We start from the raw sequence: 26,615 nt of genomic DNA, 5'->3' as shown, positions 1-26,615 counted from the left end.
CACAGCAGCAGGCAGCATCTAACTGTGAGATATATCTTCATTGTAGATGTCCTTTGGAAAGAGATTGTCTTCCACAGAGTAGAATATTTAGAGTTACATGAGATTTGCAATACAGGAAAAGAGCAATCAATATGTACTCTACAGAAATTCCTTAAAAAACAGATAAGAGAAATATAGCATGAAATGTAGGTTATGTCTGGTATTCATGTTCTTCTAACCATTTTTAATATGTTAGCATATACTACATAAAAACATTATAAAATTGCCTTTGCCATCTTCATCATTTTGATTTGCATGTTGGTACAACTTATTCCCAAGGAAGAAAGTGCCAAAGGGAAAGAATTATTTATTTTCAATAAAACCATTTATGAACTCTCCAACGGAAAGATAAAGGAAGAAACAACTGTGCTGCAAATGCCCCAAAATAATTTCATAATTTCATCTATTTTCCTGTTCTTAGACTACAAAAAACAAACAAACAAACAAACAAAAAAAAAAAAAAAAAAACACTCATTCTTTTCCTCCAAGGAATATTTGGAATATTTTAAGGAATACTTTTATTTTTTTTCTGATTTATTTTTTCCCCACACTTGAAACAATGTAAAGGCATTTGCTATAAGGTCCTATCTTGAACTGAGTAAAAGCTTTGAATTTAGAGACTCATACAATATCGTAGCCCCATCTGAAACAAACAGGTAATATTTTCTGGCTTAGTACAGTGGTTTTCTTTGTCATCTTTATGTGTTCATGGGTGACTGGCATTTATAGCCCCTTATGTCCTCATGGCCACAGTAACAAACTATTTTTAGGCTCAAAATAAAAACTATTTTTTTAATCAAACTATTTTTGCTCAAAATCAATTAACCAAAACTCCATACAGCAGAGCAAAGAAAAAAAAGAGCAAGAAATTGAGTAGGTTTATGGAAAACTATAAATTTTAAGGTTAAAATTTATTTTAAAAATGTCACTAAAACCAGCAAATTTCACAAAGTAATTGTAGTTCTGTTCTATTTCTTTATTTTTGCAAATTCCTACGGAGAGTAGAAAAAATTCTCAGAACTCTGCCCAAGTATTACAGAGAACCACAGATTGCTTACACAGACCAGAGAACGATTAGCTACCCTTATCCTTGGCATCAGTCCACATCATTTAGTCTGAGGAATCAGAGCTTATACTTCCAGCTAGTAGTTATAGAAAGGTTTTCCTCCTCTAAAGCAGTAACACTGTTGTTAGCATTCAAAGACAGTTAGTTGCTACCTGGCTTGCATAAGTACTTGTGCTGGTAATTATAGTACCTTATTTCTCCTTTCCTTCCAGGAACCTAAGTATTCTGTAGCCTGAGAAGAAGAAGAAAGGAAAGAATTATCTACAGAAATGAGGGCAGGGAGGGAGTCCCAGGAGGGAGAGATGAAAACAAAAGACACTTGTGATTTCTAAGAATTTGAGACAGCAAATGTAAATCAAAACTAGATATTTTTCTAAACACTTGAAACAAATAAGGTTGTGTTTCCACAGTCTGTAATTACTGTACCTGTTAAACAGAACACCTGAAACCAAGAGAATGGGGATCAAGTTGCCTGAAGGGCTGGAACCCATACTCTAAGCCTTTACCCTAAGCCCTTCAATGATTTTAAAAAAATAAAAGTAAAAATAAAAACCTACTGCCAGCTACAGCTTCAGTCTTACTTAATTTTGGAAGTACCATTTGGAAGCAATATTTCTAAAGTTTAACAGATGTAAATAAATTATAAAGTCATTCACTATAGGGTGATTTTTTTTTTTTTTTTTTTTTTTTTAAAAAGGGATCTTCCTTGGTTAAAGTAATAATAACCTAGACTGCCCTTGACATTATACCATTATACTTCAATATGTGTAGCTTTATTATTACACGTGCAAGGCCACATAGAGAATGCAAGCGAGCAAAGTTTGTAAGTTGAAGGATTTTTTTTTTTTTTTTTTTTTTTTTTTTTTTTTAAGTTCGAGGTAGTATAGATGGAAAAAATGCTTTCGGGCAAATATGCCTTTCTTCAGGCCTGAAACAGAGGGAACAGAGAGAGCACAGTTCATTCCGCAGTAAGCAAAGATCAGCTTCAAGACCATCTGATGAAACTCAGCAGGCATATGTCTATGGGGCCTGATGACATGCACCCCAGAGTCCTGAGGCAACTGGCTGTTGGAGTTGCCAAACCTCTCTCTCTCATATTTGAAAAGTCATGGCAGTTGAGTAAAGTCCCTGGTGACCGGAAAAAATGAAACATCACTCCCATTTTTAAAAAGGGTAGAAAGGAAAACCCAAGGAACTGCAAACTGGTGAGCTTCTCCTCTGTGCCTGGAAAGATCATGGAAATGATCCTCCTGCAAGCAATGTTAAAGCACATGCAAGACAAAGAGGTGACCTGAGACAGCCAGCATGGCTCCTCCAAGGGCAAATTGTGCCTGACCAATTTGGTGACCTATGATGGAGTGTCTGCCCCAGTTGACAAGGGAAGACTGATCAATGCCATCTACCTGGACATCTGTAAGGCCTTGGACACAGTCCCATATGATATCCTGATCTCCAAATTGGAGAGAGATAGATTTGAAGGGTGGACTATCCAGTGGATAAGGAATTGGATTGAAGGTTGCACCCAGAGAGTGGTGGTCAATGGCTCTGTGTCCAGGTGGATGCCAGGGACAAGTGTGTCCCTTAGGGGTCTGTCCTGGAACCAGTACTGTTTAATATATCCATTGACAGACAGTGGGATCAAGTGCACGCTCAGCAAGTTTGCAGATGATACCAAACTGAGTGATGCAGTTGATACCAAAGACAGAGCAGATATCATTCAAATGGACCTGGACAGGCTGCAGAAGTGGTCCCATGTGAACCAAATGAGGTTCAATAATTCCAAGTGCAAGGTGCTGCACCTGGGTGAGGGCATTCCCAGACATGAGTACAGAATGGGAGAAGAATTCATTGAGAGCAGCCCTGTAGAGAGAGACTTGGGAGTTCTACTGGATGAAAAGCTTGACATGAACCAGCAGTGTGCACTTACAGCCCAGAAGGTGAACTACATCCTGGGCTGCATCAAAAGGGGTCTGACCAGCAGACTGGGGGAAGTGACTGTCCCCCTTTACTCTGCCCTTTTGAGGCCCTACTGCATTTAGATCTGTGGCCCCCTGAACAAGATGTGGATCTGTTAGAAAGGGTCCAGAGATGGGTCTCAAAGCTGACCAGAGGGCTGGAGTGCCTCTCTTATGAAGAAAGGCTGAGAGCTGGGTCTGTTCAGACTAAAGAAGAAAAGGCTCCTGGGTGACCTTATTGCAACTTTTCAATACAAAGGGAGCTTATAAAAAAGGTAGAGGGAGACATTTTGCTCTATCAGATAATGACAGGACAAGGGAGAATGGTTTTAAACTAAAAGAGGAGAGATTTAGATTAGATGTTAGAAGGAAATTCTTCAGTCAGAGGGTGGTGAGGCACTGGAAAACGTTGCCCATAGGAGTTGTAGGTGCCCCATCTCTTGAGGCGTTCAAGGCCAGGTTGGATTGGGCCCTGAGAAACCTGATCTAGTGGGTGGCATCCCTGCCCATGAAGAGAGGGTTGGAACTAGGTAATCTTTAAGGTTCCTTCCAAAGTGAGCCATTCTGTGATATTATTCTATGACAAACTCTACACTTTTTTTTTTTTTTTTTCCTGATAATAGGAATAGTGTTTTGCTAACAGGTTAACATCCTTCATGTGATTAGCTTCAACTTTTTAAATGAGCTCATATACAGTATACCAATTACTGCAATATATATCTGTCTGTCACCATGTTCATTTTGTTACTTTAATAAAATTATATATTATGTATATATAATATCAGTAATAAGAAATTACCTTCTAAGACTCTGTTTAATTTTACTGTATGCCTTGTTGCTCAAATCATTTGGGTCAAGAGGAAAGTATCCTTCTAATCATGTCTTGACTGCTGCCCATACATTTGAGGTTATGCTAAAGACAGGGATGGGATCAAAATTATGTCTTCTCCATTTGAAACACTATAATTGTCCTCCACTCAATGATTATTTAAGATAAATTCACGTTTTCCCTTCATAATTTACAATGTCAGATGCAGATATCTAGAGTAGTATGAAATAAACTACATTTCAGACGTGTATTTCTGGACTAAAAAGGAAAAAGGAGTGGTTAGTGCAGATGCATATTTCTATGTTATATGCATTTTCATATAGTCAGTTGGACTGTCTCTGATTTCCAGGCCCATAATGATCCCAGAATTTTGAGGAAAACTTAAAAAAAAAAAAAAAAATACACCCTTAAAGTATTGTGTGCAAACTATACCTGGAGCTTCAAATTTTACCTATTGTAATGTTCTTAGAAGTCCACATTATTATGTTACATACATATATACGATATACAATTTTATGCAATATATATAGTGACTTTTTTTTGGTAATTTTGCAATACGTATTTCAATTATAATTTTTTGAGATATACTGACATGAAATTTTTATTGCTTATTCCCAGGAATATTCTCTTTGTTATGAAACAAGACATAAAATTTTCATTTTACAAGTCTTTAATTTGCAATCAGACTTGCACGGTATTTCAGAGATATTTTTCCTGAAGTTTCCATTTCTATGATTTAAAAAGTATGAAGTAAAATTCCTTTGATTTCTGGGATTAATTAGTTAATATGGATTTTTCTCAGCTTTGTTAGAATAAAATCCTGGTCTACTAAGAATAAGCACAAAAGTAAAATATTTATTTTTTCTATGTATCATTATTTGCACTTACATGAATAAAACTACCAATTCAGTGTGCTTGGTAGCTGAAACTAAGTTAAGTGGAATTCACATAAAGTCCTTGCAATTGGAAAAAAAAAAGTTTTCTATAAAATCAGTCTGTCAGAAGTAATACCAGGGAATACTGTGTGCAGTAAATGTGTTCAAGTGACCAAGTATTTAACTAAATTAAAAGAAAAATATACATTTTCAGATATAAACCATGTAGTGAATGTTTGGGGAATAATGCTAGTAATGTTTTAAATAATTAGGGTAGACTAATAATTCCCAGTATTCCTTTTAATAATGTGAACATTCAGCACCCAGAAAGATTCAGTAATTGTTCTTAGAAGCAGTGTTTCCAGGGAGAAAAACATATTTATCTATAGGAAATGGCTGTTATTAGGCAATTCAGGCTATTATTAAATCAAGATTACCTAGATTAGCTTCTGTGCAATAATCTCTGGATCCAAAACACTTAGAAAAGAACTCATGTGAGCTGTGAATCTGCCAGCTATGCACACTTTCCCTTAGGAGTAAAATACTGAAAATACTAAGACATTACTTTAATGTCATAATTTTAATATCAAGTTCATCTGAGAGAATTCCACCCTAGTTTTCCATTAGAAAAATAAAATAAAAAAGTGAAACTTGTTTCACATAAAAGTGCAACATTGACACATCTATCAAGTATCATATCAAACCTTCTATGCAAAGCAGATGGCTGAGCTCCCAGTGAACACCCTCCACATCCCCCGGTCAACCACCTTGCCTACCTCCAGACCTGTTTCCCACCCCACCTCCCAATTAGAGCTGGAGACACCTCAGACAGCTTTGGCAGCTGCATTATCATTATTATTATTATTTTCTGTTAGCGCTTCCATTTCTTTATATCACAAATTACCTAAGAAAATCACCTGTAAGGGTATAAATTACAATTAAAATTTGCTCACAATAACTTTATATTTAAAAATAAATTATTCATCATTCTATTCAGTCATGCTGCATTAGTTGATTAGAACATTCAAAACAAAAACTTTTATTTCTGTACTAAATGACTTCACTCTTATTGACTTCACTCTTATTTTGTCTACAATGAAATTAGGAATTCATTCATGGTTTCTTTCTAATTCCAAAGTCTAAAACTGAGATGTCAAAATTCCTATTCAGACAAAAAAAAAAAAAGTTATTGTTTTTTTTTTTTTTTTTTAGCCTTCTGTGAAGCAAAAATAAAAACCAAATTTCTGAAATCATTTTTGAACAATATTGTTAACAGCTGAAACAAAACAAAAGATTTTCCAACAGCTAGGTATATTGGCTAGTATGGCTAGTAAATATGATCTAGAAAGTCGTGCAGGCCCAAAGAGGGATATGATCAACATCAAATCTTTGCTGTAAAATGTTTCACAAAAACAAACAAACAAACAAACAAACAAAAAAAAACGGTTTATTCTTCAAAGTAAAGTCTATTTTATTTCCCCCATGTTTTTATCATAGTTTTTAAATCTGTAAAACTGTGTTGTTTTTGTTTTTACATTATTTTGTAAACTTTTGCTAAAATAAATAAATAATCTAGGTCCTTAATTCTTTCTACATATTCAGAAATTCAGTATTCTTGGCCTTACACTACAGAGGCCATGTTTACTTACTTACTTCATGCTTACTTTTCAATGCATGAAGGAAAGATTATACAATATACCTGCTATACTGTGCAATGGCTTGTTATTAAGACACACACAAGATTAACAGCAAACTTTCTTCAGTTCTGCTTTCCAGCAACTCATGGCCATTGTAATGAAAATGATAGTAAGAACTGGAAGAATACACTATAGAGTACACTATACAGGAACCTGGACACTGTGAATGGACACTCTTCCAGACTGGAGGACAGAAGGACAGAACAAGGAAATCGTGACATTCTAAAAAAAAAAAAAAAGAAAAAAAAGCTTGAGGCATTCTCTCAAGAAGGAGAATGGGGATCACTAGGCATCAAAGTGAACAATATCACTTGAAAAGCAAACTGATAATAAAAACAGCTTTTCAAACACAACTTTATCCTTCTTAACATACTGCTGGATTTTTAAAAAGTTAGCTTTCCACTGAAAAAAAGCTCCTAAAGACTTGAAAGAATCCTATATATTATTTTTTACAGGATCCTACAAGTTATAGAGGTGGTAAGACTCCAAAGTATATACTGAAGCACACATTCTTCACACAGGGCAGGGTCTCAGAGAGGCTTAAATCAGTCCATTTTACTGTTATTTACTCTGAGTCACGGTAAAAAGAAGTAACGTAGAAATAGGAATGCAAAATGATGAGGATGGTAGGATGATAAGGACATATACACATGCATCTGAAACAGTGTTTAAAGGAAGCACTAAAAGATGATAGAGACTGATTTTCACCCCTGCAAATAATTTATTACTTACACCTACTTCAGCTTCTGGCACATATGGATCCCAATCTGAAGCAATTTGGTTTTCCTTTGCCTTATACAGAAAAGCTATTTTATTAATTATAGACCGTGAATTGCATTGGGAAGTTAGGTTTAAAAACATGCATCACTGCTGTGGTTTGACAGCCAGGTCTTGGCATGAGAACCTTGCACTATGAGAAGACAGTTTGACCCTGTAGGAACCAAAGCTTTGGAGAGGAGCTGGGGGATAAATATACTCACAGATCTAGCCTGAACATAGTGTTCTATTGCAAGAAACTGAAACCATCAGTTTTCTTTTTTATTCTGTTGGTTTTTCAAAGAAGTTATTTTCTTCTTTTTTCCTTGTCTCTATTCTTCTGTTGATACTACACACTTCAGTTTAGCAGATGTTTTTTCTTACAACTTCCTAATGATTTCTATTCTCTAGCTGCTTGTTGTGGTGTTCCAGCTTATGACTTTCTTGAAGGAAGGTGGCCAAAACCTTGAAAAAAATGTAGAGATCTGCCATGATAAAAAAAAAAAAATCAATTTAGAAAAATAATTTTAAATTCCAAAGCTCATACTAATTCAAAATCCAGTCTCAGCTTAGATTCTAGGACATTTAACTCCTCTGCAAAATACTAACAAAAATGCAGTATCAGTGATATGGACAGGTTGTTTGAGTGCAGTGTATTAATATGTCTCATTGAGAAATGCACAGCATTAGCCATTTATCTCATATACCTCTTTTTAAAACAAAGTAGAAAGAATAGAAATGCATAAATCACTGGGGGTAAGGAATTAACCAGAAGTTTGTTTTTTTTAAAAAAAAAAAAAAGAAAGAAAAAAAAAGAAAAAAAGAAAGTTACATATAGCTGAAAATACATTGTGAAAGTTCTTCCTACAAAATAAAACTTGCAACCAGATAGGCAGTATGTGAGCCAATGAAATTCAAGAATAGTGGTCAAATTCAGTCCTTTCTGTCTCCATTTGTAGCACTTCGTACAAATGGAACTTGACTGAGATACAGTGCTCTTGGACCAGTCTAAACTATTTTTTTTTTTTTTTCACAAATGTAAAAAACATAGAATCATAGAATATCCTGAGATGGAATGGACCCACAACAAACATCGAGTCCAACTCCTGGCACCACACAGGTCTACCCAAAAATTCAGACCATATGACTAAGAGCATAGTCCAAATGTTTCTTAAACTCTGACAGGCTTCGTGACATGACTACATCCCTTGGCAGCCAGTTCCAGTGTGTGACAACAGAGATTATGAAGATCACAATAAAAATTAATCATACATAGATGAAATTCTTGTCAATTATATCAATATTCAGATAAGGAGGCAGTTAATCAATAGCTTCTCTACTAAGAATAAATTATGATAATAATAAAAAAAAATGGTATGACAATGTAAGTATTATTATCCTACATCTTAGGATTCAGATACTGAGAATGAATATCTGAGAAATGAGGCCTTATTTAAGATTATTTCCAAAAAAAAAGTGATATGTCTGTTGGCTTCAGGGTCTGTGAAATATGTTGACTTCCTGTACTGGATCATTATATTTGCTTCATACTGTTATTAAAAGATATTATTATGACTATGAAAGCAGTACTTAACAATTAAATCACTTAAAAAAAAAATCTTTGAAGATTTCTAATCTAATCAATGTAATTTCAGTTTACTTAGCAGAAAGTAAAGAGTAATTTATTGATAGAAACAATACACTAAACATTCCAGTATAAGACTTTTTAATAGCAACAAATTCTTTGTTCTTAAGGATATTATGAGCAAGTATTTTATATAGAAATAATGTATTATTGCATAGACCATTTTACTTAGCAGTAAGTTTTAAGATCAGATTTTTCATATACATATTTTTCAAATACAAAAAGCCCTGGCTTTAAGATTGATGACGACATAGGATGGAATATTTTCCTTCTCATCTGTGATTTGAGGAAAGCCACATTATTAGTGACCAGAAGATGTCCCGTTATCGCATAGTTTTGATGTCATATGTAAAAGAAGTGCAGGTTTACAGGCAAATTGCTAAGTAATATATATTTTAATATGTGATTTTTTTCATCTAAAATATCACATACTGAACCAAGGTGTTCACAGAAAGGAAAAATGTTTTTGTCTAGCTAAGGAGAAAAACATTAACTATCAAACTTCTATGCAGCCTTTACAAAAAAGGAAAGAAATGTGAGCACAGTAGTGTGCAAAAATGGGTATACCAGCTCCCATGAGGTATTGTGTCTATCAATCACGGGCCCTTCTAATATGATTGGAGTCTCTAGATATTGCCACAATAAAAATAAACAATAATGTGATTATGATTTATTACAACTCAAAGGCTACTAAACAATATTTTTCATTGTAATTTTTGTAATGCAGACAAACAGAATCACACCATATTACAAGTGCAGTTTGTTTGTTATATAATTTTGAATAAAATCTTAAAGTTTTTTTTTTTTTTTTTTTTTTTTTTTTTTTTTTTTTTTTTTTTTTTCTTCCCTGTGACATTATATTCAGCTTTATAGGCTGTGGCAATTCAGCTACTTGCCTTTTGGGGAAATGAAGTTATCATGTTATAGCCAATTTCCAGACAGACCAAACAACACCAGCTGCTACATCTGTTTTTTGGCCAAAAGCCTAGGGTGTGAATGCAATCCACTCAGTGTTTTATGCACAGTCAATGAATGTTTCTTATCTCTTGATTACAATGGTGACTGGTTCTTTTAAGAGATTTAATCTGAAATATAAACTCTCCTAAACATTCTGACTCACACTAGTTATTAGAGTGAGTTACTGCTAGCGATTGACAGAATCTGACAACCTTCGCAAACTCTTCCCTCTAATATTTGAATGCCTATATTAAAAAACTCACTGTTGTTATAAACTTCATACTAGTAATTATAGAAGAATGTAATATTGGCCTCAAAGGTTCTGCAGTGACTGCAGCAACAATTAGACTATGAGGTCTGCAGCCGCCTCTTCTTTGAAATCAATCCTTCAGAACTGTACTTTTGCAAATTTGGAATTATATGTACACATCATTACCAGTGATAATGAGAGCAAAATAGTGCTAAAATCAATAAGAGTTATTACTTTTATTCTGGGTATATTGTGATAATGCCCCACAGATTTCTCTGTCTTCCACAGAGAGCATATTCTACTGCAAGTGATTTATGGCTCCATTATAGCAACTAGAAAATGGAAAATTAAGCAAATAAGTGAGCAAAATGCAAAATAATTAAATAATAAAGTTAATTATAAAATTAACTAAATTATTAAATTATATAAAATTAACTAAATTATTATTACTAAATTATTAAGTATTATTGAATTCAATACTACTTCAATAGCATTAATTTTCCAGAACAATGCCATTACATTTTTCTAACTTTTTAAAGTGCGTTTATGTCTTTGGATTAAAATGAATAGACTAAGTTCTACTAGTACTCAGTACTGGAATTTTGAAGGAAGGCCAAAGTTAAAGCTACTCAAACCACTAGATTTTTGTCATGTTATAGGAAAGTTCAATATTGATATATATATATATATTTTCTCCTCTTTTCCCATGTGATATGGAACTAAACTTGCTTAAACTTGCTTCAGTCTGTTCCATTAGCTTTGTTTTGCCATTAGCTGAAGAAATTCCTTTCTGTAGTAACGCTAACTGCCACAGTAAATGACAGAACAGGAGCTGGAGAAGTGTATAGAAAATGATGATTGCCATCATGCATTACTACTCACTGAACTAGCACCCTAATAGTCCTGAGGAACAACTTGTACCTGAAGGTTCAAGAGAAGTTATCCTTGCACAATAGAGTATCACAGCTTTTATCTTCTGCTAAAAACAGTAACATTTCCATCACTTTTACATAGTCCTCCAAAACAGACTCCAATAGATAAACACAGAAGAAGCTTTTACATATTTGTTTATTATTCTTCTTTCTTTAAGGGAATTTTTATTTAAGTGAAACATGAGATAGCAACAGAGTTTCACTCTGCAAAATGAATTGTATTTGAAAATCAGAGGGAATGCTGCTGAATTTGGCCTGAGATAATTACGTTGGTTTAGAGAAATATGTTTGAATAGCTTAATTTGGGGATACTAAATATTAGAGTTAATTATAAAACTCCTACAGTGAAGAAAGAATTGGATAATTATTTCTGAATATGCTTTCAATTATGTTATTATTATTATTTTTTTCTTAAATTACAAAGCTTCCTTCAGTTTTGGTCCAGACTATTATTTTGTCCAACTAGTACCCTATCAAGAGGTCTAGCTCAATGAATACAACCAATTGCTGGAGTCTATACAGACATAATAGACATTCTATTGGAATTAATAGAAGTTTTCACCAAAGAGATATTTTAGTAAAATTACTGTACAATTTTCAGTGCCTGTGTTTACAAAGAGTTGAATAAATTACTTTTTAACATTCAAACGAATAGATTGAGACTAAAGATTCATTATTGTTTGTATGAACTAATTTGACAGCTGCTAATTTGACCACTCAAAGCAATCTCTGTGCATTTATAGTCCCCATCTAAAATAGGACTTCTTCACAAGAAGTACATTACTAACCACAAAAAGTATCTGATTTGATAGAACATGATAGATTTGATAGAACATCTGAAGTGAACAGGGAGACAGAGACTATTGTTAAGAAATGTTCACTAAAACAAATGTATGTGTGCAAACCAGTCCTGTTTTACACTATATTGTGCATTTAAGTATACTTAGATTGAATTATTCAAATCAGAATCTGACTGATATCTAGGTGCAAATCACATTCCACACAAACCATTCTTTAGTAAATAAATAAATTCCAATAATAATGATCAAAAAGCAGTTTTCAATATTTTTGATTTCAATCAGTTCGGAAATCAGCTAAAACAGTACTTAAATCCTGAGTTTCAAAGACTCAAATTTCCAAATTGAAGACATGTTGAAAAGATACTGATGTTTCTTATAAATGCAGAAGTTCCTTTTTATGAGATATCATTGTATGTCTAGCAATTTGAAATGGAAGATGAGCCAAATTTTGAGGACTGCAAATTTACTTTAGTTAGGTCAATCTCACTAAGTGTTAGGATTATGAAGGATCTACATAGATGGAGTGCCTATTTCTCAATCATCCACTACAATTTTTCCTCCCATTTCATATAAACATCTAACACTGACTACTGTTTAAGGTAGATTATATGGTTCTTTGATTTACCTAATGCAGTTATTACTAATAGATATCCCATAACGCTGAAGGAAGGATACAACATTTTGAAATTAAATATAAACATCTATAAACATGACATGTTAATTATTATTATACTTTTTTTTTGTCTTGTGATAACATAGTAACAGTATTTGTAGTTTTACTTACTGTATTTTTCAGAAAATACTGATCTCAACATATGAAAATAGATGTAGCTTTTTTACTGAGATTGATCAAAAAATTAAGCAATCACAAATGAAAATATTAAGTACTCAAATAGTATAATCAGTGTGCTTCTTTTTATTTGTGCACATGCTGAAAGCCACAACCAGACACCATTGTTACTGAAAGACTGTATAATTCAATATGAAAATATCTTCATGAATCTCATATCAAAGATCTCAGAACTATTAAAGAGAAATCAGTATGAGACTGCTTCAGATCATGTTATTATAACAGATAATATTATAGCAAGAATCACCCTATTTTTTCATGCTTATAATTTGTATGTTACATTTAAAATTAATCTGTTGCAAGATTATTCCTGAAGGTTGTTTTATCAGATAAACAAAACTATTGCAGAGGAATTGCATCTGTTTGTTTCAATCTTAAATGAACTAAAACAAGGCATTATGAATGTATAGAAATCTATTCTCTAACTCAGAGGGCTAGCTATTTATTCAACAACAACTTTTTAGTTTGTTTTGGTGAATTGTTTCTCTTTGCTTATGTATGTCTGCAAATCAGTTTGACAGACATCCCCCACACCCTCTTCTATATAACACAATGAAGTTAATTCACCCAAATTCTAATTTTCTCATGATCCTGTGATTGACTACATTTAAAATATTTTTTTTATTTTTTTTATTAACTGAGTTTTTCACTTGCAGTATCACATTCAAAGGTATAATACTAAATATAGATTTTCTTTTGTATGTAGTTACATGTTTTTCTCTTTAACTAAAGATTGTATTCTTTGTATGATGCTATGTATATTCAACATTTGCTCAAAAACACTGTAGAGAACAAAGGACTATTCACCACTTTAAGTATTTGAACATAAATAAATACCAGGAATCACCTTTTAAAGAGAGACTTTGTGTAAATTTCATCAGCATGAAATATGTCACCACAGGAAGCTAGATCTTCAGTTCACATATATTTCTATAAACTGTTAGCAACAGAATTTTCTCCTGGTGTAACAAAAAAGTAGAGAAATAAGAGTCATGCACTGATCCCAGGGCATGAAAACACAAGGCAGCTTAATCTACAGCTGACAGGGAAATTGATGTTGTTTAAAGCAACAGCTGAGGTAGGCAAGAAAGAACATACATCTGTAATAGGAAAAAAAAAAAAAAAAATCTAAAACTAGCACAAACCAGAATCAGATTGGACAATAACGATGAGTGGTCAGCTGCCAAAATAATACAATAAAATTGTACAAAAGCAGATTAATGATAGTCATTGGGAATTCAAAACATTAGATAATTCTACAGCAAACATAAATAATGATCGCTAGAGGTAGAATATCTGGATAGGAATATTTAATTTGTTTGCAAATATGTTTTCTGTATTTGCCCAGGATAATCCTTGAAGTTCTGCTTATACAAATTAAAATCTAAATTTCTGGTTACTATAACAACATAATACATTAGATCTCTAGTTTTCTTTTTCAGCTACATGTTTGTTAGTATCCTTGTGACTTAAGTCTTCAGTATTTCTCAATATTACTTAAGATTCTTCATACTTACTTAATCTAGATGATACTTCATTACTTCTTTTCTTTAAAGAACCAAGACAAGCTCAAAGAATCTGACACATAGCAACGCTACAAAAATAATGAACTTTTTATTAATAGAATCATAGAAAACCTCCAAAAATAAAACTAGATAAGTATATTATGTTATTCTATGCTTTTACACACAGTCTTAGTTTACAAGATCATAGGTCTACTAAAAAAAAAATAAAATAAATAAATTACCTATTAAAAAGTCATGTTGTTAAACATTGCTCTTATGTATAGTATTACCCATATTATTTTCCAAATAACCATGCTTACATATATGGAATGTTGTGTCTCTGTAGACTCAGTTAAAATTCCTGGTTTCACAAGGTAAAACAGAAATTATGCTACCAAATTAAAATAAAATAAAAGACCCTGACAATCTATATAATCTTTGCCAGGTGGAGGAGATATCCTCTTCAATCTGTCTATCCCCAGGTGAAAACCCTAAAGGAGGATAATACCCATGTATCCCTGTCCATGCTTCCTCTGTCTAATGAAAGCTGTAGTAGCACTCCAAGGAAGTTTTGAGTGAGTGAAATCTTCTACATCTTTGTGGCCCATCCCATTATTATGTCTGCAGCAACAGGAATCGGGACTGCATTCAAATATTAATGTGAAAGTTGATCAATGGCTGTTACAAGTAACTTGAATGCCAGTACCTTGCAGACTATTCATTAATATATTCGCATATGTATATGACTGGAAGACTATTCATTTTAACTAGAAGTCTTAACTTTTCACTGATGCATCAAGTTCCTGCTGAAGATCAATAAATAATGTAAAATTCTTACACAGTCATACGTTTACATTCAAACAGAAGTATACTCTTTCTCTTGGCATTCTTTAACGTAACGCGTTCTCTCCAATGCTTTTTATTTCTCCCAAACACAACTACCTACATATAAATAATGTGCAAATATGGTTTCCTGTTGTCATCCATAATGGTTACATAGCAAAATAATGCACATAGAAGTAGACGTAGTCAAAAGAAGAAACAGCGTCAAAGCTGACAGTGGGTTTAGACTAAAGGACAGATAAAGTCTTGCTTTCAACAAAAAGAACTAGACAATGTGAAAGCACAGTCAATGAAAGGATTGAGGGAAGAAGTAAAGAGAGAGAAATAAAGAAAGAGAGAAAGAGAAAGAAAGAGAAAAAAGAGAGAGAGAAAGAGAGAGGGAGAGAGAAAGGAAGAAAACTCAACATTTGGAGAAGTTAGTTATTGTCATTTGCCATTTTTTTTATCTTTTTCAATTTTACATTTTGACCCTTTACATTTCCTTGTTAACTATTTTGCACAATGAAAGCATTCTTATCTCTTGTTCTTAAACTATAATAAAAATGGTAAAAATATGTGGTCTCTTATCAGCATAAAAACTTGACCATGTCAATTTAACATAAGAGTTCTCCTAGTTCTGACATTCAGCAATAAATTAAAAATAAAGAAAATGAATACATGCTGAATCAAATATAAGCTAATCTACATGATAAAATGCATTACATAAGCCTACAGTGAGAAATGGTGTGTGGATAAGATGTATGAGCTAATACCAAGTGCTGCTAGTGTATTCACGTGGTTTAGCTCTGTGCCTCCTAAACAGGACTCTATCAAATCTTGAAAGCACTATAACCTCATTAGTATTACTAAAGGATTTAGTCATAATAAATTGTTAACAGTTCTGCAGATTGTTACATTATATTCAATGTGTTCATTATGTGAAACAGATGTGCCTTAAAATGTGTAAAGATAATGAACATTAAGTGATAAAGAATGAAAACTTTTGTATTTTAATCTGGATGGAAATTCTTTCAAGCTAGCTTAAAAAAATGCTAAAAATATGTTATTTTTTTTTGAGTGAATTTCCAGGACATGGTGTCCAAGAAAACATGAGGGAAAAATAATTTAACATATTGCCATTTTCTTTAATCATCCATAAGCACTTTCAGACCAACTTTATGCATTATGTAAAAGGACGGTAAAAATTTGCAAGCTTAAGATAGGATTGTGGTATAATAAGGGATGGGAAGGGAAGAGAAGGGAAGGGATGGGAAGGGAAGGGAAGGGAAGGGAAGGGAAGGGAAGGGAAGGGAAGGGACGGGACGGGACGGGACGGGACGGGACGGGGAAGGGACGGGACGGGGAAGGGAAGGGACGGGAGGGGAGGAACTATTTCTGTAAAACAGTTTTGTATCCCATATTTAGTAGCAGTGGTAGTGCAAATGAAACTGTCATGAGTCTATGAAATACAAGAAAAAACACTATGTGTCAGTTTCACCTGTGAGGAATGTGTGTAATTTGATGATTATGCTGTGAAAAAACTACAAATAAATTAGAAATTAATATGTTTTGAGAATGTGTTTAAATAAGAAAAGTAATGGACTCATTTATAATCTAAGGAAAGGGCTTTGTGATTACATAGGGTAATAGTGGAATCATGAGTGAACTGCAAGGGCAATCAAGTAGAAAATGAAAAGGCACAATACAGAGTGGTATCGTTGACTAAGGAGTGGAGAGAAATAGTAACTGAGTTCAGAACTGAGCTCAGCTCAGAACCTGAGGAGGGAGAAAGAAGATATTTTGTTTTTATCTTCAAACCTGAAGTGAATTCCAAGAAACTTTGAGACAATGATTAAAGAACTAGGTTTTATTTATTTTTATTTAAATGTAATATATCTTTATTTAGCTGTCAGGCTCATTGCAGCTCTGAAATAACACTGCCTCTAAAAGAGGTAAACTGAACAAAACCATTTGTGGTGTCATCAGAAATAATTACAATCATGTTCCCCTGCCAATGTCCCTGCAGAGTGAATACAAATATATGCAAAATATCATCATGTCATTGCCTGAATTGTGTAAAGCTTTCTATTACTTTAATTTAGCAGAATGCTTGAGAACTGATGACAAGAAGGCAACCCTGAGCAAGAAAATATCTGCATGCCAGGTGATACAAGCATTCTCCATTATAGAGTAATAAAGAATTGTTTCTTTAGGGGAATAATAATAATAATAATAATAATAATAATAAAAGGCTAAAGCCTTTCAGCATAACACAGAAAACAAAAGCTAAAATTAGACGTGTTAATAAATTACTACCTTCAAGTCCACCATTAAATAAGAAAAGGGAAAAATAAATTAATAATAATAATAAAAAAATTACCTTTGCTTGGATCTTTGGTTTCAAAGTTTCCTATTCTGTGCAATTAAAACACCTAGAGAGGATTTTTTTTAGTAGTAATTGTTTTAAGGACAAGATTTGGGACTGGAAACAAAAGCCATTCTATTATTACTGAGCACTCTATGTCTTAGAATATTCTAAACAGTGTATTTTATTTATTTATTTATTTTTATTTCAAAACAGCATGCTGCGACTAGTTGCCAGAGTCACAGATTAGCCTTCTCTGATGAAATGAAGTGTCCGAACTCTTCAAGTTAAGAAAATAGGAACCAAGTTAAGGAACCTAGATCCCCTATTGATTAGAAAAATGTCTTACTAATTTTACTTGAGGTTGATAGTTGCACCTCTCATCTCCATTTTATAATCAAGGAGTAATTCCTACTCCTGCCTTTCAAGCATATTTACAAGCAGCAACCCATAGGAATAGGAGGATCCCAAGAGCACCTCCCTCCTAAAAACCTTAGCTAAGATATGTACAAGCAAGGAGAGGACAGGAGTTCTTTGTTATCACTTTTGTTTATGTCAGTTGATTAACTTCATGCATTTACCTTCTCAGTGCAAGAGGTTTTTTTGTAGAATAACTTTCTGAGACTGCACTAGAGAGCAGGGAGTACTAGAGATTGCACCACTTATGTCCAAAAATTTTCAGATATTGCAATTTCAGACTTTCAATTTTTCTTGGAACTTGAAAGTTCTGCTTCAAAATGTTCATCAAATTGCTTTACTTCTGGAATAACTAGGTGAATTGTTTCCATTTTCACCTCAAAGCCCAACCAGAAAACATAAATGTATGTTCTTAAAAGCAGATTTTCCGATTTTTTGAATTCTCAAGATTGTCTTAATTTACCATGCTTCTCCACATTCATCATACTTAATGAACTCTGAACCATGTTGGCATTCCTCAAATTTCAGCTGGAACTTTTTATTTTATTTTATTTTATTTTATTTTATTTTTTATTTTATTTTATTTTATTTTATTTTATTTTATTTTTCAGTGAGGAGGTCCTAGCTAGTTCTTGCAAAATTCCGACAGGACAGGTGAGAAGATTTGCCTTCTTTCTAATAGGATTTAAACTCATACTTCCTCCTTTCTCTGCTTCATTCATTCCTATGAAGTGTCCTAACACAACTAGGATATAGGCTACATTCAGGGAATGGCATCAATGGGAAAGAAATGTCACATTTGATCTCTTCTGTTCTGTGATAACATACGAATAGTTTGAAAGAATTTGAAATTCACTACACCAGGACAGAAAAAGAAATATGATAACAAATGTAGGACAGTGATTATCACATATTCCTGGAAACCCTGGGTTCTGACCTAGTCACATCTCTCAGAAAATACAGAAACAGATCACAAATCAAGGATCAAAAGCAATCCCCCATCACTTTCCCATGTTATCGGTGGTTACCCAAGCAAATACTGAAGTAGTATGCAATGAACTTCTCAGCTGTGTTTTGTAACCACGAGACCACATTTCTTTTGTCTGTGGGCACTGGTCATCATTTATTTATGCTCATTGAACTTAAATAAAATAATGAGTTGTTTCATCCTGATGGTCATCATTAGTCACATTTTATGTCCCAAAGAACCTTCCTGGTTAGAACTGCTGTTATGCACCCCTCTTCTCATGCAGCCCACAAGTCACCATTTCACCTTCACACAAATTAAGCAGTGATCTCATAACCACACTCAAGCAATTTCCTCTGTGCTAAAAACACGGAGACCTGAAATCCACTTTCCTCTGAAGAATACTTTGCAACCTCCAATATATTTCACCTTTCATTACAGAAGAAACATTACAAAAACTAGCAGATGTTAATCACAGAATCACAGAATCATCTAGGTTGGAAGAGACCTCCAGACAGTCCATTAGGATAACCTCACAAGACCATTACATCTTCCCTCACTGGCCTATGCCTCTTTTCCTACATGGACTCCTCTAGACATAGATTCCGACCCCCCCACTCCCCCCCCCAAAAACAAACAAGAAACAGTGAAAAGCAAAACTGAAAATCAATACTGTTTGGGCAGCAGTGGGCTTGTAAACTCCATAACTTTTACTCCTCCTAACTTTGCTTAGCAACTGTTATGAAGGTAGGTGGTACTCAGGTTGGAATAAATCCTCCCTAATGTACTACATGTTTTAATACACCATTACCACTGGTCTGCCATGTATCTGTATATCTGTATCCATTTTCTCTTATATCCCTTCTGCTCTGCAACAGTAGTAGCAGTCTTTATCCATTTTCATACTATCAGAATAGTTTGTTTAACTTTAAAAATATGGTTTCCACGTGCAATAACTGGATGGATCTGTCCCTTAGCATTACTTATTCAACAAGCAAATTATTCATTCCTGACTCTAAACAATACAATGTAAGTATTTGACTAATGATTTTCGTTAGACTGTTAGTTATCATTTCCCCAGAGCATTCAGATGAAGTACTGAAGGGCCCCTCTATTGATATTCTGTAGTTGTGAAAGGCAAGCAACTATCCAACTCCAAAACGTTAGCAAGGCTTAGGTGAATTTAAAAACATGGTTTGAGTTGCCCATTGTATTTCAAGTCTACATGCTGTAGGTTCCATTCTTTAGGAAATTGTGCTTTAAGTTTGTTTATTTTTTTTTTCCTTTCTCTCCTTTTTTTTTTTTTTTTTTTTTTTTTTTTTTCCTGTTGTGCTTGTATCCAAAATCTTAGGCACTTTCTCAAGTAGTATATTTACCCAACCTATAGTGTGCTGTCCTACTTTAAATTGTAATACTTTTTCCTGTGCTACTAATATATTTAGTTACAGTGTCCTATAAGAATCAGAATGTGTTTTATTATTTAAACAATAAGCAATTTTCAGCATTTCAGGGATGGTTTTATCAACAACTGAATGGTTTAAAACTGATGGTTTTAACAACTGAAAAAATGCTTGCCTATTACTTGACATTAGTGTTAAAATAAAATAAAAAAATAAAAAACAACAACAACAACAACAACAACAAAAAACACACTTTCTTTTCTCACTCTGAAATTAAATAAATCAACATTCAGAAGTTAACAGCAATTAGGTTTAGCTTTGCTTAGATGAATGTTTCCTGATTGAAGATTCTAAAGTTTGGATTTTTACAAGTGTAGAAAGCCACTTCATTTTCTCTTGCAGAAAGTGATTATGTGGACAACTCAGAGGACATTCAGCTTGTGTGGAATCCATGGCATTTCAAGGCAGTCTAAAATTCATGAAGAGTTATTTTATTGACTAATAAGTTTCATTTTTGTCAAAGGAGTGGAATTTAAGTATGTTTATTTAATGACAATGTTGAAAAGAATACAGCTATGAGTGAGAAGATAAGTGAAAAAGTGCAAGGAAGGATGCCACCAAGGATTATCATCCTTTATATCTTTTCCTAGACCATGCAGCTACAGGTCTTTCAAGCATACCTCTAGATATTTGGTCACTTGGATTTGAAGGCAAACCACTCATGGTTACTTTGGCTGTCAACTTCAAAAAACAACCAGGTCCCTACGCTCTTTCTGTTTAGCATATGCTTCAGCAACAGACATCACACTGCTACAAAATGTTAAGCTGTAGCAATGGGCATAATGACCTTTATAGTGTGTCACATCCTGCAGAATGTTATGTGCAGTGATGTATCATATTTTGTTTTCCTCTCTGACCATACAACTCTCTATTGAAACATTTTTTACAATTGAATAGATTGATAGATTGCCTGCAAAAGCAATTAAGCATTTGAATTTATACATTATGTGCTGCACATGTGCATTGTACATTTCTGGAAGTGTCAAGCACTACACTGCCTATATTACTATTGACATCTGTTATGCAAGGTATGCTATTGCACTCCAGACTATTACATGCACTGTTATATAGCAGCACATCCTTTTGCTCATGTATTTTACCACTAGTTTTATCTGGTAGAGTATGTTCTTTTGGGGTTCTAATTTTCCGGGAAGACTTCAGACACAGTGGGGAATAAAGCAGAGCAACATCAATTTACTACAAAATATTACATCAAAATATTCAAATTCCTATTTAATTCAGTCAAATGGAATGGTTGATAGATATAGTGGCTAATCAGGGATTGGATATGCAGGTATGCATAGTTTGTTTTCCTTTTTCTTTTTTTTGCCCTCCTACCAGTAATTAAATAAATAAATAAATAAATAAATTATTCACACTGAACCACCAGGAATTTGTTTCAGGCAGACCAGAAACTATGTTTAATATTATCACATTTATTACCGTGAGCTTTTGAATGTAGGAAGATTTCATGTTACATAGAACAGACTACGCTTAAATTACATGTTAATACATAGTTTTTGATATTTCCAGAATTGCCCAAACTGAGGAAAGATTTTGTTCAGCTTAATATACCCAATGGAATAGACAAATGTTGGGCAAGAATAAACCATCTGTTTAAATATTTAAGAGATCCAGGAAGAACACAAATTAAAGTAACCATTGGTTTGATGTCCTTTGATGATTTGAGACAATTATTTGTTTTGATAGATCATTAAGGTCTGTTAACAGGTCTTGTGCCATCAGCTCCTTTTCCTAGTTAGTACTAGAGCATGGACGTGAATGGACATGATCAGTCTTACCTGTCAGTACATTGCTAGGAGCAGAAGACACCAGAAAACTCCTTCTGTTCCTAAATCTATACTGCCACAGCAAAAAGGAAGATTTCTGGTACAGTTTTCTAGCATTTTGTTAGCTTCTTTAAAAAAGTATTTGTATTCTGATATTCTGCACTGTTAACAACCTTGCTGTAAACAGTGAGTTTTTAGGTGTACAAAATTTTAGCTGCACCGAATGTTTTATAATACACTGGTTCTCAAAATAAATAAATAAATAAATAAATAAATAAATAAATAAATAAATAAAGTGAAATGGCTAGAAATTGTCAGTCTATTTTAGTTCCCCAAATAGCACTGTCCCCTCAATAGGGACCCTATGTGCTATCTTATGCTCCCCTCTTGGCAAGACCATGCTCTTAGAGAAAAAAAAAAAATACTGGGAACTTCTGAAATGCTCAAAGAACAGTCATTTTGATTCTTTTCCCCCCAATTAATGCAATAATAACATAATAGTCAGGTACTGTTGAGTTAAATATGGGAGTTCCAACTTTGCTCTAACTGAAGATATTCAATTGAAATTTCATTTCTGCTTCCCACATTTTCACCAGGTCAAATACACCAGTTGCACAGCCTAAAGGTAACTAACTTATTTTAACAAGATATTCCAGCCAGGCACAAGAAATCTCACCTATGATGTGTTCCTATTAAAAGTTTCTTTTTCAACTAGCTGGCATTTTCCTTTTTCCCCAGCTCTATTTGTCTTCTAAATATTTCTCTGTGATTGGCCATCTGATTTTCTTATATTAAACTGATATTATCTTGAAAGGAATGAAAAAAATATTTTATGGGTCTTATTCTTTAATTCCCTGTGACATAACAAAACTGACTGAAGCAACTGTGACAATACTTATTCTAGTTTCTTCAGAGCTTGCTGAGAAGTATTTCATCCAAACCTGTACTTACACTGACAATTTATTCATTTTTTCTTTCTCATTTCTGTTTCAAAAGCCACTTTTTAATTTTTTCTTTAACTATTAGATTACAGATCTATTAGATCACTACATTGAGAAATAGCCTTAATCAGGACATTTCCTAAGGAATGGATTTAAACCTAATGATACTTATCAGCAAGAACTGTTGCTTAATTGGGATAGTAATTCACTTAACTGGGATGCCTGTAGGTTGTTTTCTATAATCAGATAAGGACATCTGATCCTTATTTTCCTGAGAAGGATATCAGAAGTGCTAGTTCTAGAAAAATGTTTTAATTATATCAATGTAGCATTTCAAGTGTGATCCCTCATTTAAGCTGATGTTCACCATGAGGCAGCACTGTGCTCATACTCACAGGATAGGCTATAGCATGATTAGAATCCTTTCAGGCATAGAGGACGGAAGAGGTGATATCCTAAACTTTCCCTAACCCTTAAGGCAGGGTAAAAGGAAAGCAACTTACAGAATTAATGAACCTCAAACTCATTCATGAAGCCACCTGATTTCATGATCTGTTTTAACAGCAAAATCACATAACCAGCACTGGACTAATGGGTTAGTCTAATAACGAATAATGACTAGAGGATGACTAATGTCAGCTAATGCATCATTCTTAGAAGGTCCCTGATGATGCACATATGCAACAAGAACTTTGGTAATGCTTCAATGAGCTGCAGTCATTTTATAACTGCAGTGTGGACTATCTTCTCTGAGCTATTTAGGAGAAGATGCTCTCTGGAACAGTAGTATTAAGAGTGTTTAGGAAAATGTTTCAATATTTTACTTTAATTCACTGTACTTTAGATCACTTGGTCAAATATAACAAGTTGAGCTGCTGACAGATTATTATTTTCAGCTCCTTAATGAGACAATAGTTTTGAGATAAGTAGGACAACAAAAAGCTACTTCACACTTAAAATAGTGTTTTGCTAATTATACTCCATCACAGCATTATGCAGATGAAAGTATTCAGCTTCTAAGTAGTAGACATAATGGAACCAATCATGCAAAGCATCAACTGTCAAGATAGAGGTTGTTGCAATTAGGACTAAAACAAATGAAAAACAAAACTTTATTATTATTATATTTTTTATTATCATCCTTTTTACTGCAGGTAGAGTGCACCAGTGTTTTGGAACATATCACTAATGGGCAATCCATTCTTGAATTTTTTTCATTCTGAAAAGTCACTGTTTTTTTATTCAGTGGAATGTCTTGCTTTTCTTGCAGGTCAGAAATTTGCTGCATCCAAGCCTGGTACTCAGGGTCCCTGGGAATGAAGGGAATGAAGGGAATGACTGATTCCGTTAGTACAGATCATTCATCCAGGCATTTGCAAGCAAGTAAGAATGACAACAAACATGAAAATGATACTTTATAACATACAAAGTTAATGACTGTCAGCTTAATTTCAAAGATCTTAGAAAGCAATTACTCTTTCTTTTGTTTTTCATTCTGTAATGGACATTTTTGTTTCATTACACCAGATTGGGATGAGACCCATTTGCAGACATTGTCTGAAATTTTAATGAAAAAATAAATTAATAAAATCTGGATATTTCCATAATGCAGACCTACATTTCTTTCTTTCTCTCTTTCCCTCCCTCTTATTTCCCTCCAGCTACTGATGTAAGATTGATAACTGTTCATTGGATTAACATGGACTCACAACAATTTGCATTAAGAGCACTGCAGTTTCTCAGATGAAGATAATATTAACTTATAAGAGTGATCTGGTGGCCATTTGTGCCTCAGGTGCTTAGGTTATGCTTGCCACTCAGCAATTTTGACCCAACAATAACTAACAGAGTCCAAATGTCTTCATTACAGGACCTCCCAAATAAACATAAAACAGGCATGAAGGTGCAAAACTATGCAGATAAATTTGAAGAAGTATCTGTACATCAAATCATATAGTTATTCTTTTTGGTCCTAGTGCTAGTGACATCACCGGACATAGCATTCTCCACCTGACTCTTTCACCCAAATAAAACAAATTATTTCTGTATAACAGTTTAATTTCACTGATACATTTTGGCATACATTTCTAGGACAACTGAATAAAGGAAACCCTTTATTCAACCCTATTTTGAGGTTTATCTTTTCTAGCTTTTAGAGGTTGATCAGGCTTTTGAAATTACTATGTATAACACGGGAGATATTGAGCTACCCAGGCTCCCTCTAGCAGCCTCCAATATTGTACAGCTTCCTAAACATCAAATTTCTGACTTTTTTTTTTTTCTTTTTTTTTTAATAAAAAAAAGGGATGTGAAGTTCTGGCAGCTCTTTCTTCCAGGGGACTAGACCTGCTTCTGGTTCTTTCCCTCCTTCCCCTGTCAGAGCTCATTTAAATTACATGTTCATGTTCTTTACAAAATATCTAATACGAATGGAGCAAAGTCTCCTTGATCTTACTGTCAGATACGTGTATCAAATCAAGAACATGGAAGGTCTCTAAAATCTCCCCCCAAAATGATATTTTTTGTGGCATATGGATATACCATTCAGTTCTTTTTGAGCATGAACCTACCAATATTTTTTTCTCACCTTTGAACTCTCTGTGGGAGCCATTTAAACCACATACAAGTGACAGGACAGAGGTTGGATACTTCTTTCTCTCTATTTCAGTCATCCTTATCAAGCAGTAATATGCTAGTTATGGTAATCTATTTAGGATGTTTAAGATTAGTGCTGTCCTTTCAGAAAGGCATGTGAATGTTATCTATACTGTTCATTAAACCACAGAGTCCTATTACTCAGGAACACATTGCTATTGTATTGGAGATATATTTCAAGTGCTTACAAAACAATGCTGAAGATTTTGTTTTAATTTCAGAAGAAATACACAAAGTGAAATCCTCTATGACAGAAGATGACAAAGTATTTTTAAGTGGTTTTATTTCAATAAAAGTTGCATTTTAAGGTGATAATGTCAGGCAGAAAAATATATTTAATTTGGGTAAAAGGTATTCTGCCTCGTTGCTGTAGAAGGAATGCCATTCCTACAGTAAATCATCTCTCAGGTAGTAATTCAGAGCACACTGAAAAGGCATGCCTCACTTAAATCATTACTGATGATCCAAATACAAGTACAGATGCAGTTATTTATTAATCATTGTTTATTTAATAATAGTAATATCTTAATTATCATTTTTTAGTTATTTTTCTGGTGAGTTTCACAGACCCTTGTCAAGTTTGGGGGGGCGGGAGGGGTGTTGTTTTTTTGTTTTTCTCTCTCTGAGTTACTATAACATTATCTTTTGGACAATGTATACTCTTTTGCATTAAACCTAAAACTGTTTTGAAGAGCATATCTTCATCCACTACAAAAGTGTGGTAATTGTACTGTAAGTGCATTGTTAATTTGGGAGGATGTTTTATCTTTTCTGTGGAACAAATGGGACAAAATGGTAGCTTTATTCCTTTCCCAGATTTATGATATCACTGGTATTAACGATACTTGGTAAGATGAGTCGCACAACTGCAGTGGGTGCTGTGATGGAGAGCTATTGGTTGTTCAAGAGAGATAAGCAGGGCAGGCAAGGTGGAGGTGTTGTGTGGTATGTAAGGGAAAGATTAGACTGTTCAGCCTTTGCTACTATGGATGACACTAGAAAGCCTCTGGGTGAGGATTAAGAGGGTGGACAGCAAAACAGG

At 33.8% G+C, this 26,615-nt stretch overlaps 1 protein-coding gene across 1 annotated transcript in view; it reads right to left on the bottom strand.

Annotated features, from left to right (window-relative positions):
- The window catches only part of FAM155A (family with sequence similarity 155 member A), a 515,407-nt gene that overhangs the window by 187,908 nt on the left and 300,884 nt on the right, over positions 1-26,615 (bottom strand). The gene's annotated exons all lie outside the window — the stretch shown is intronic.

Source organism: Oxyura jamaicensis, chromosome 1 (genome assembly GCF_011077185.1).
Source record: "Oxyura jamaicensis isolate SHBP4307 breed ruddy duck chromosome 1, BPBGC_Ojam_1.0, whole genome shotgun sequence".
Taxonomy (NCBI): domain Eukaryota; kingdom Metazoa; phylum Chordata; class Aves; order Anseriformes; family Anatidae; genus Oxyura; species Oxyura jamaicensis.
Note: the sequence above shows the minus strand (reverse complement) of the source record. Positions and strands in the feature narration are given on the sequence as shown.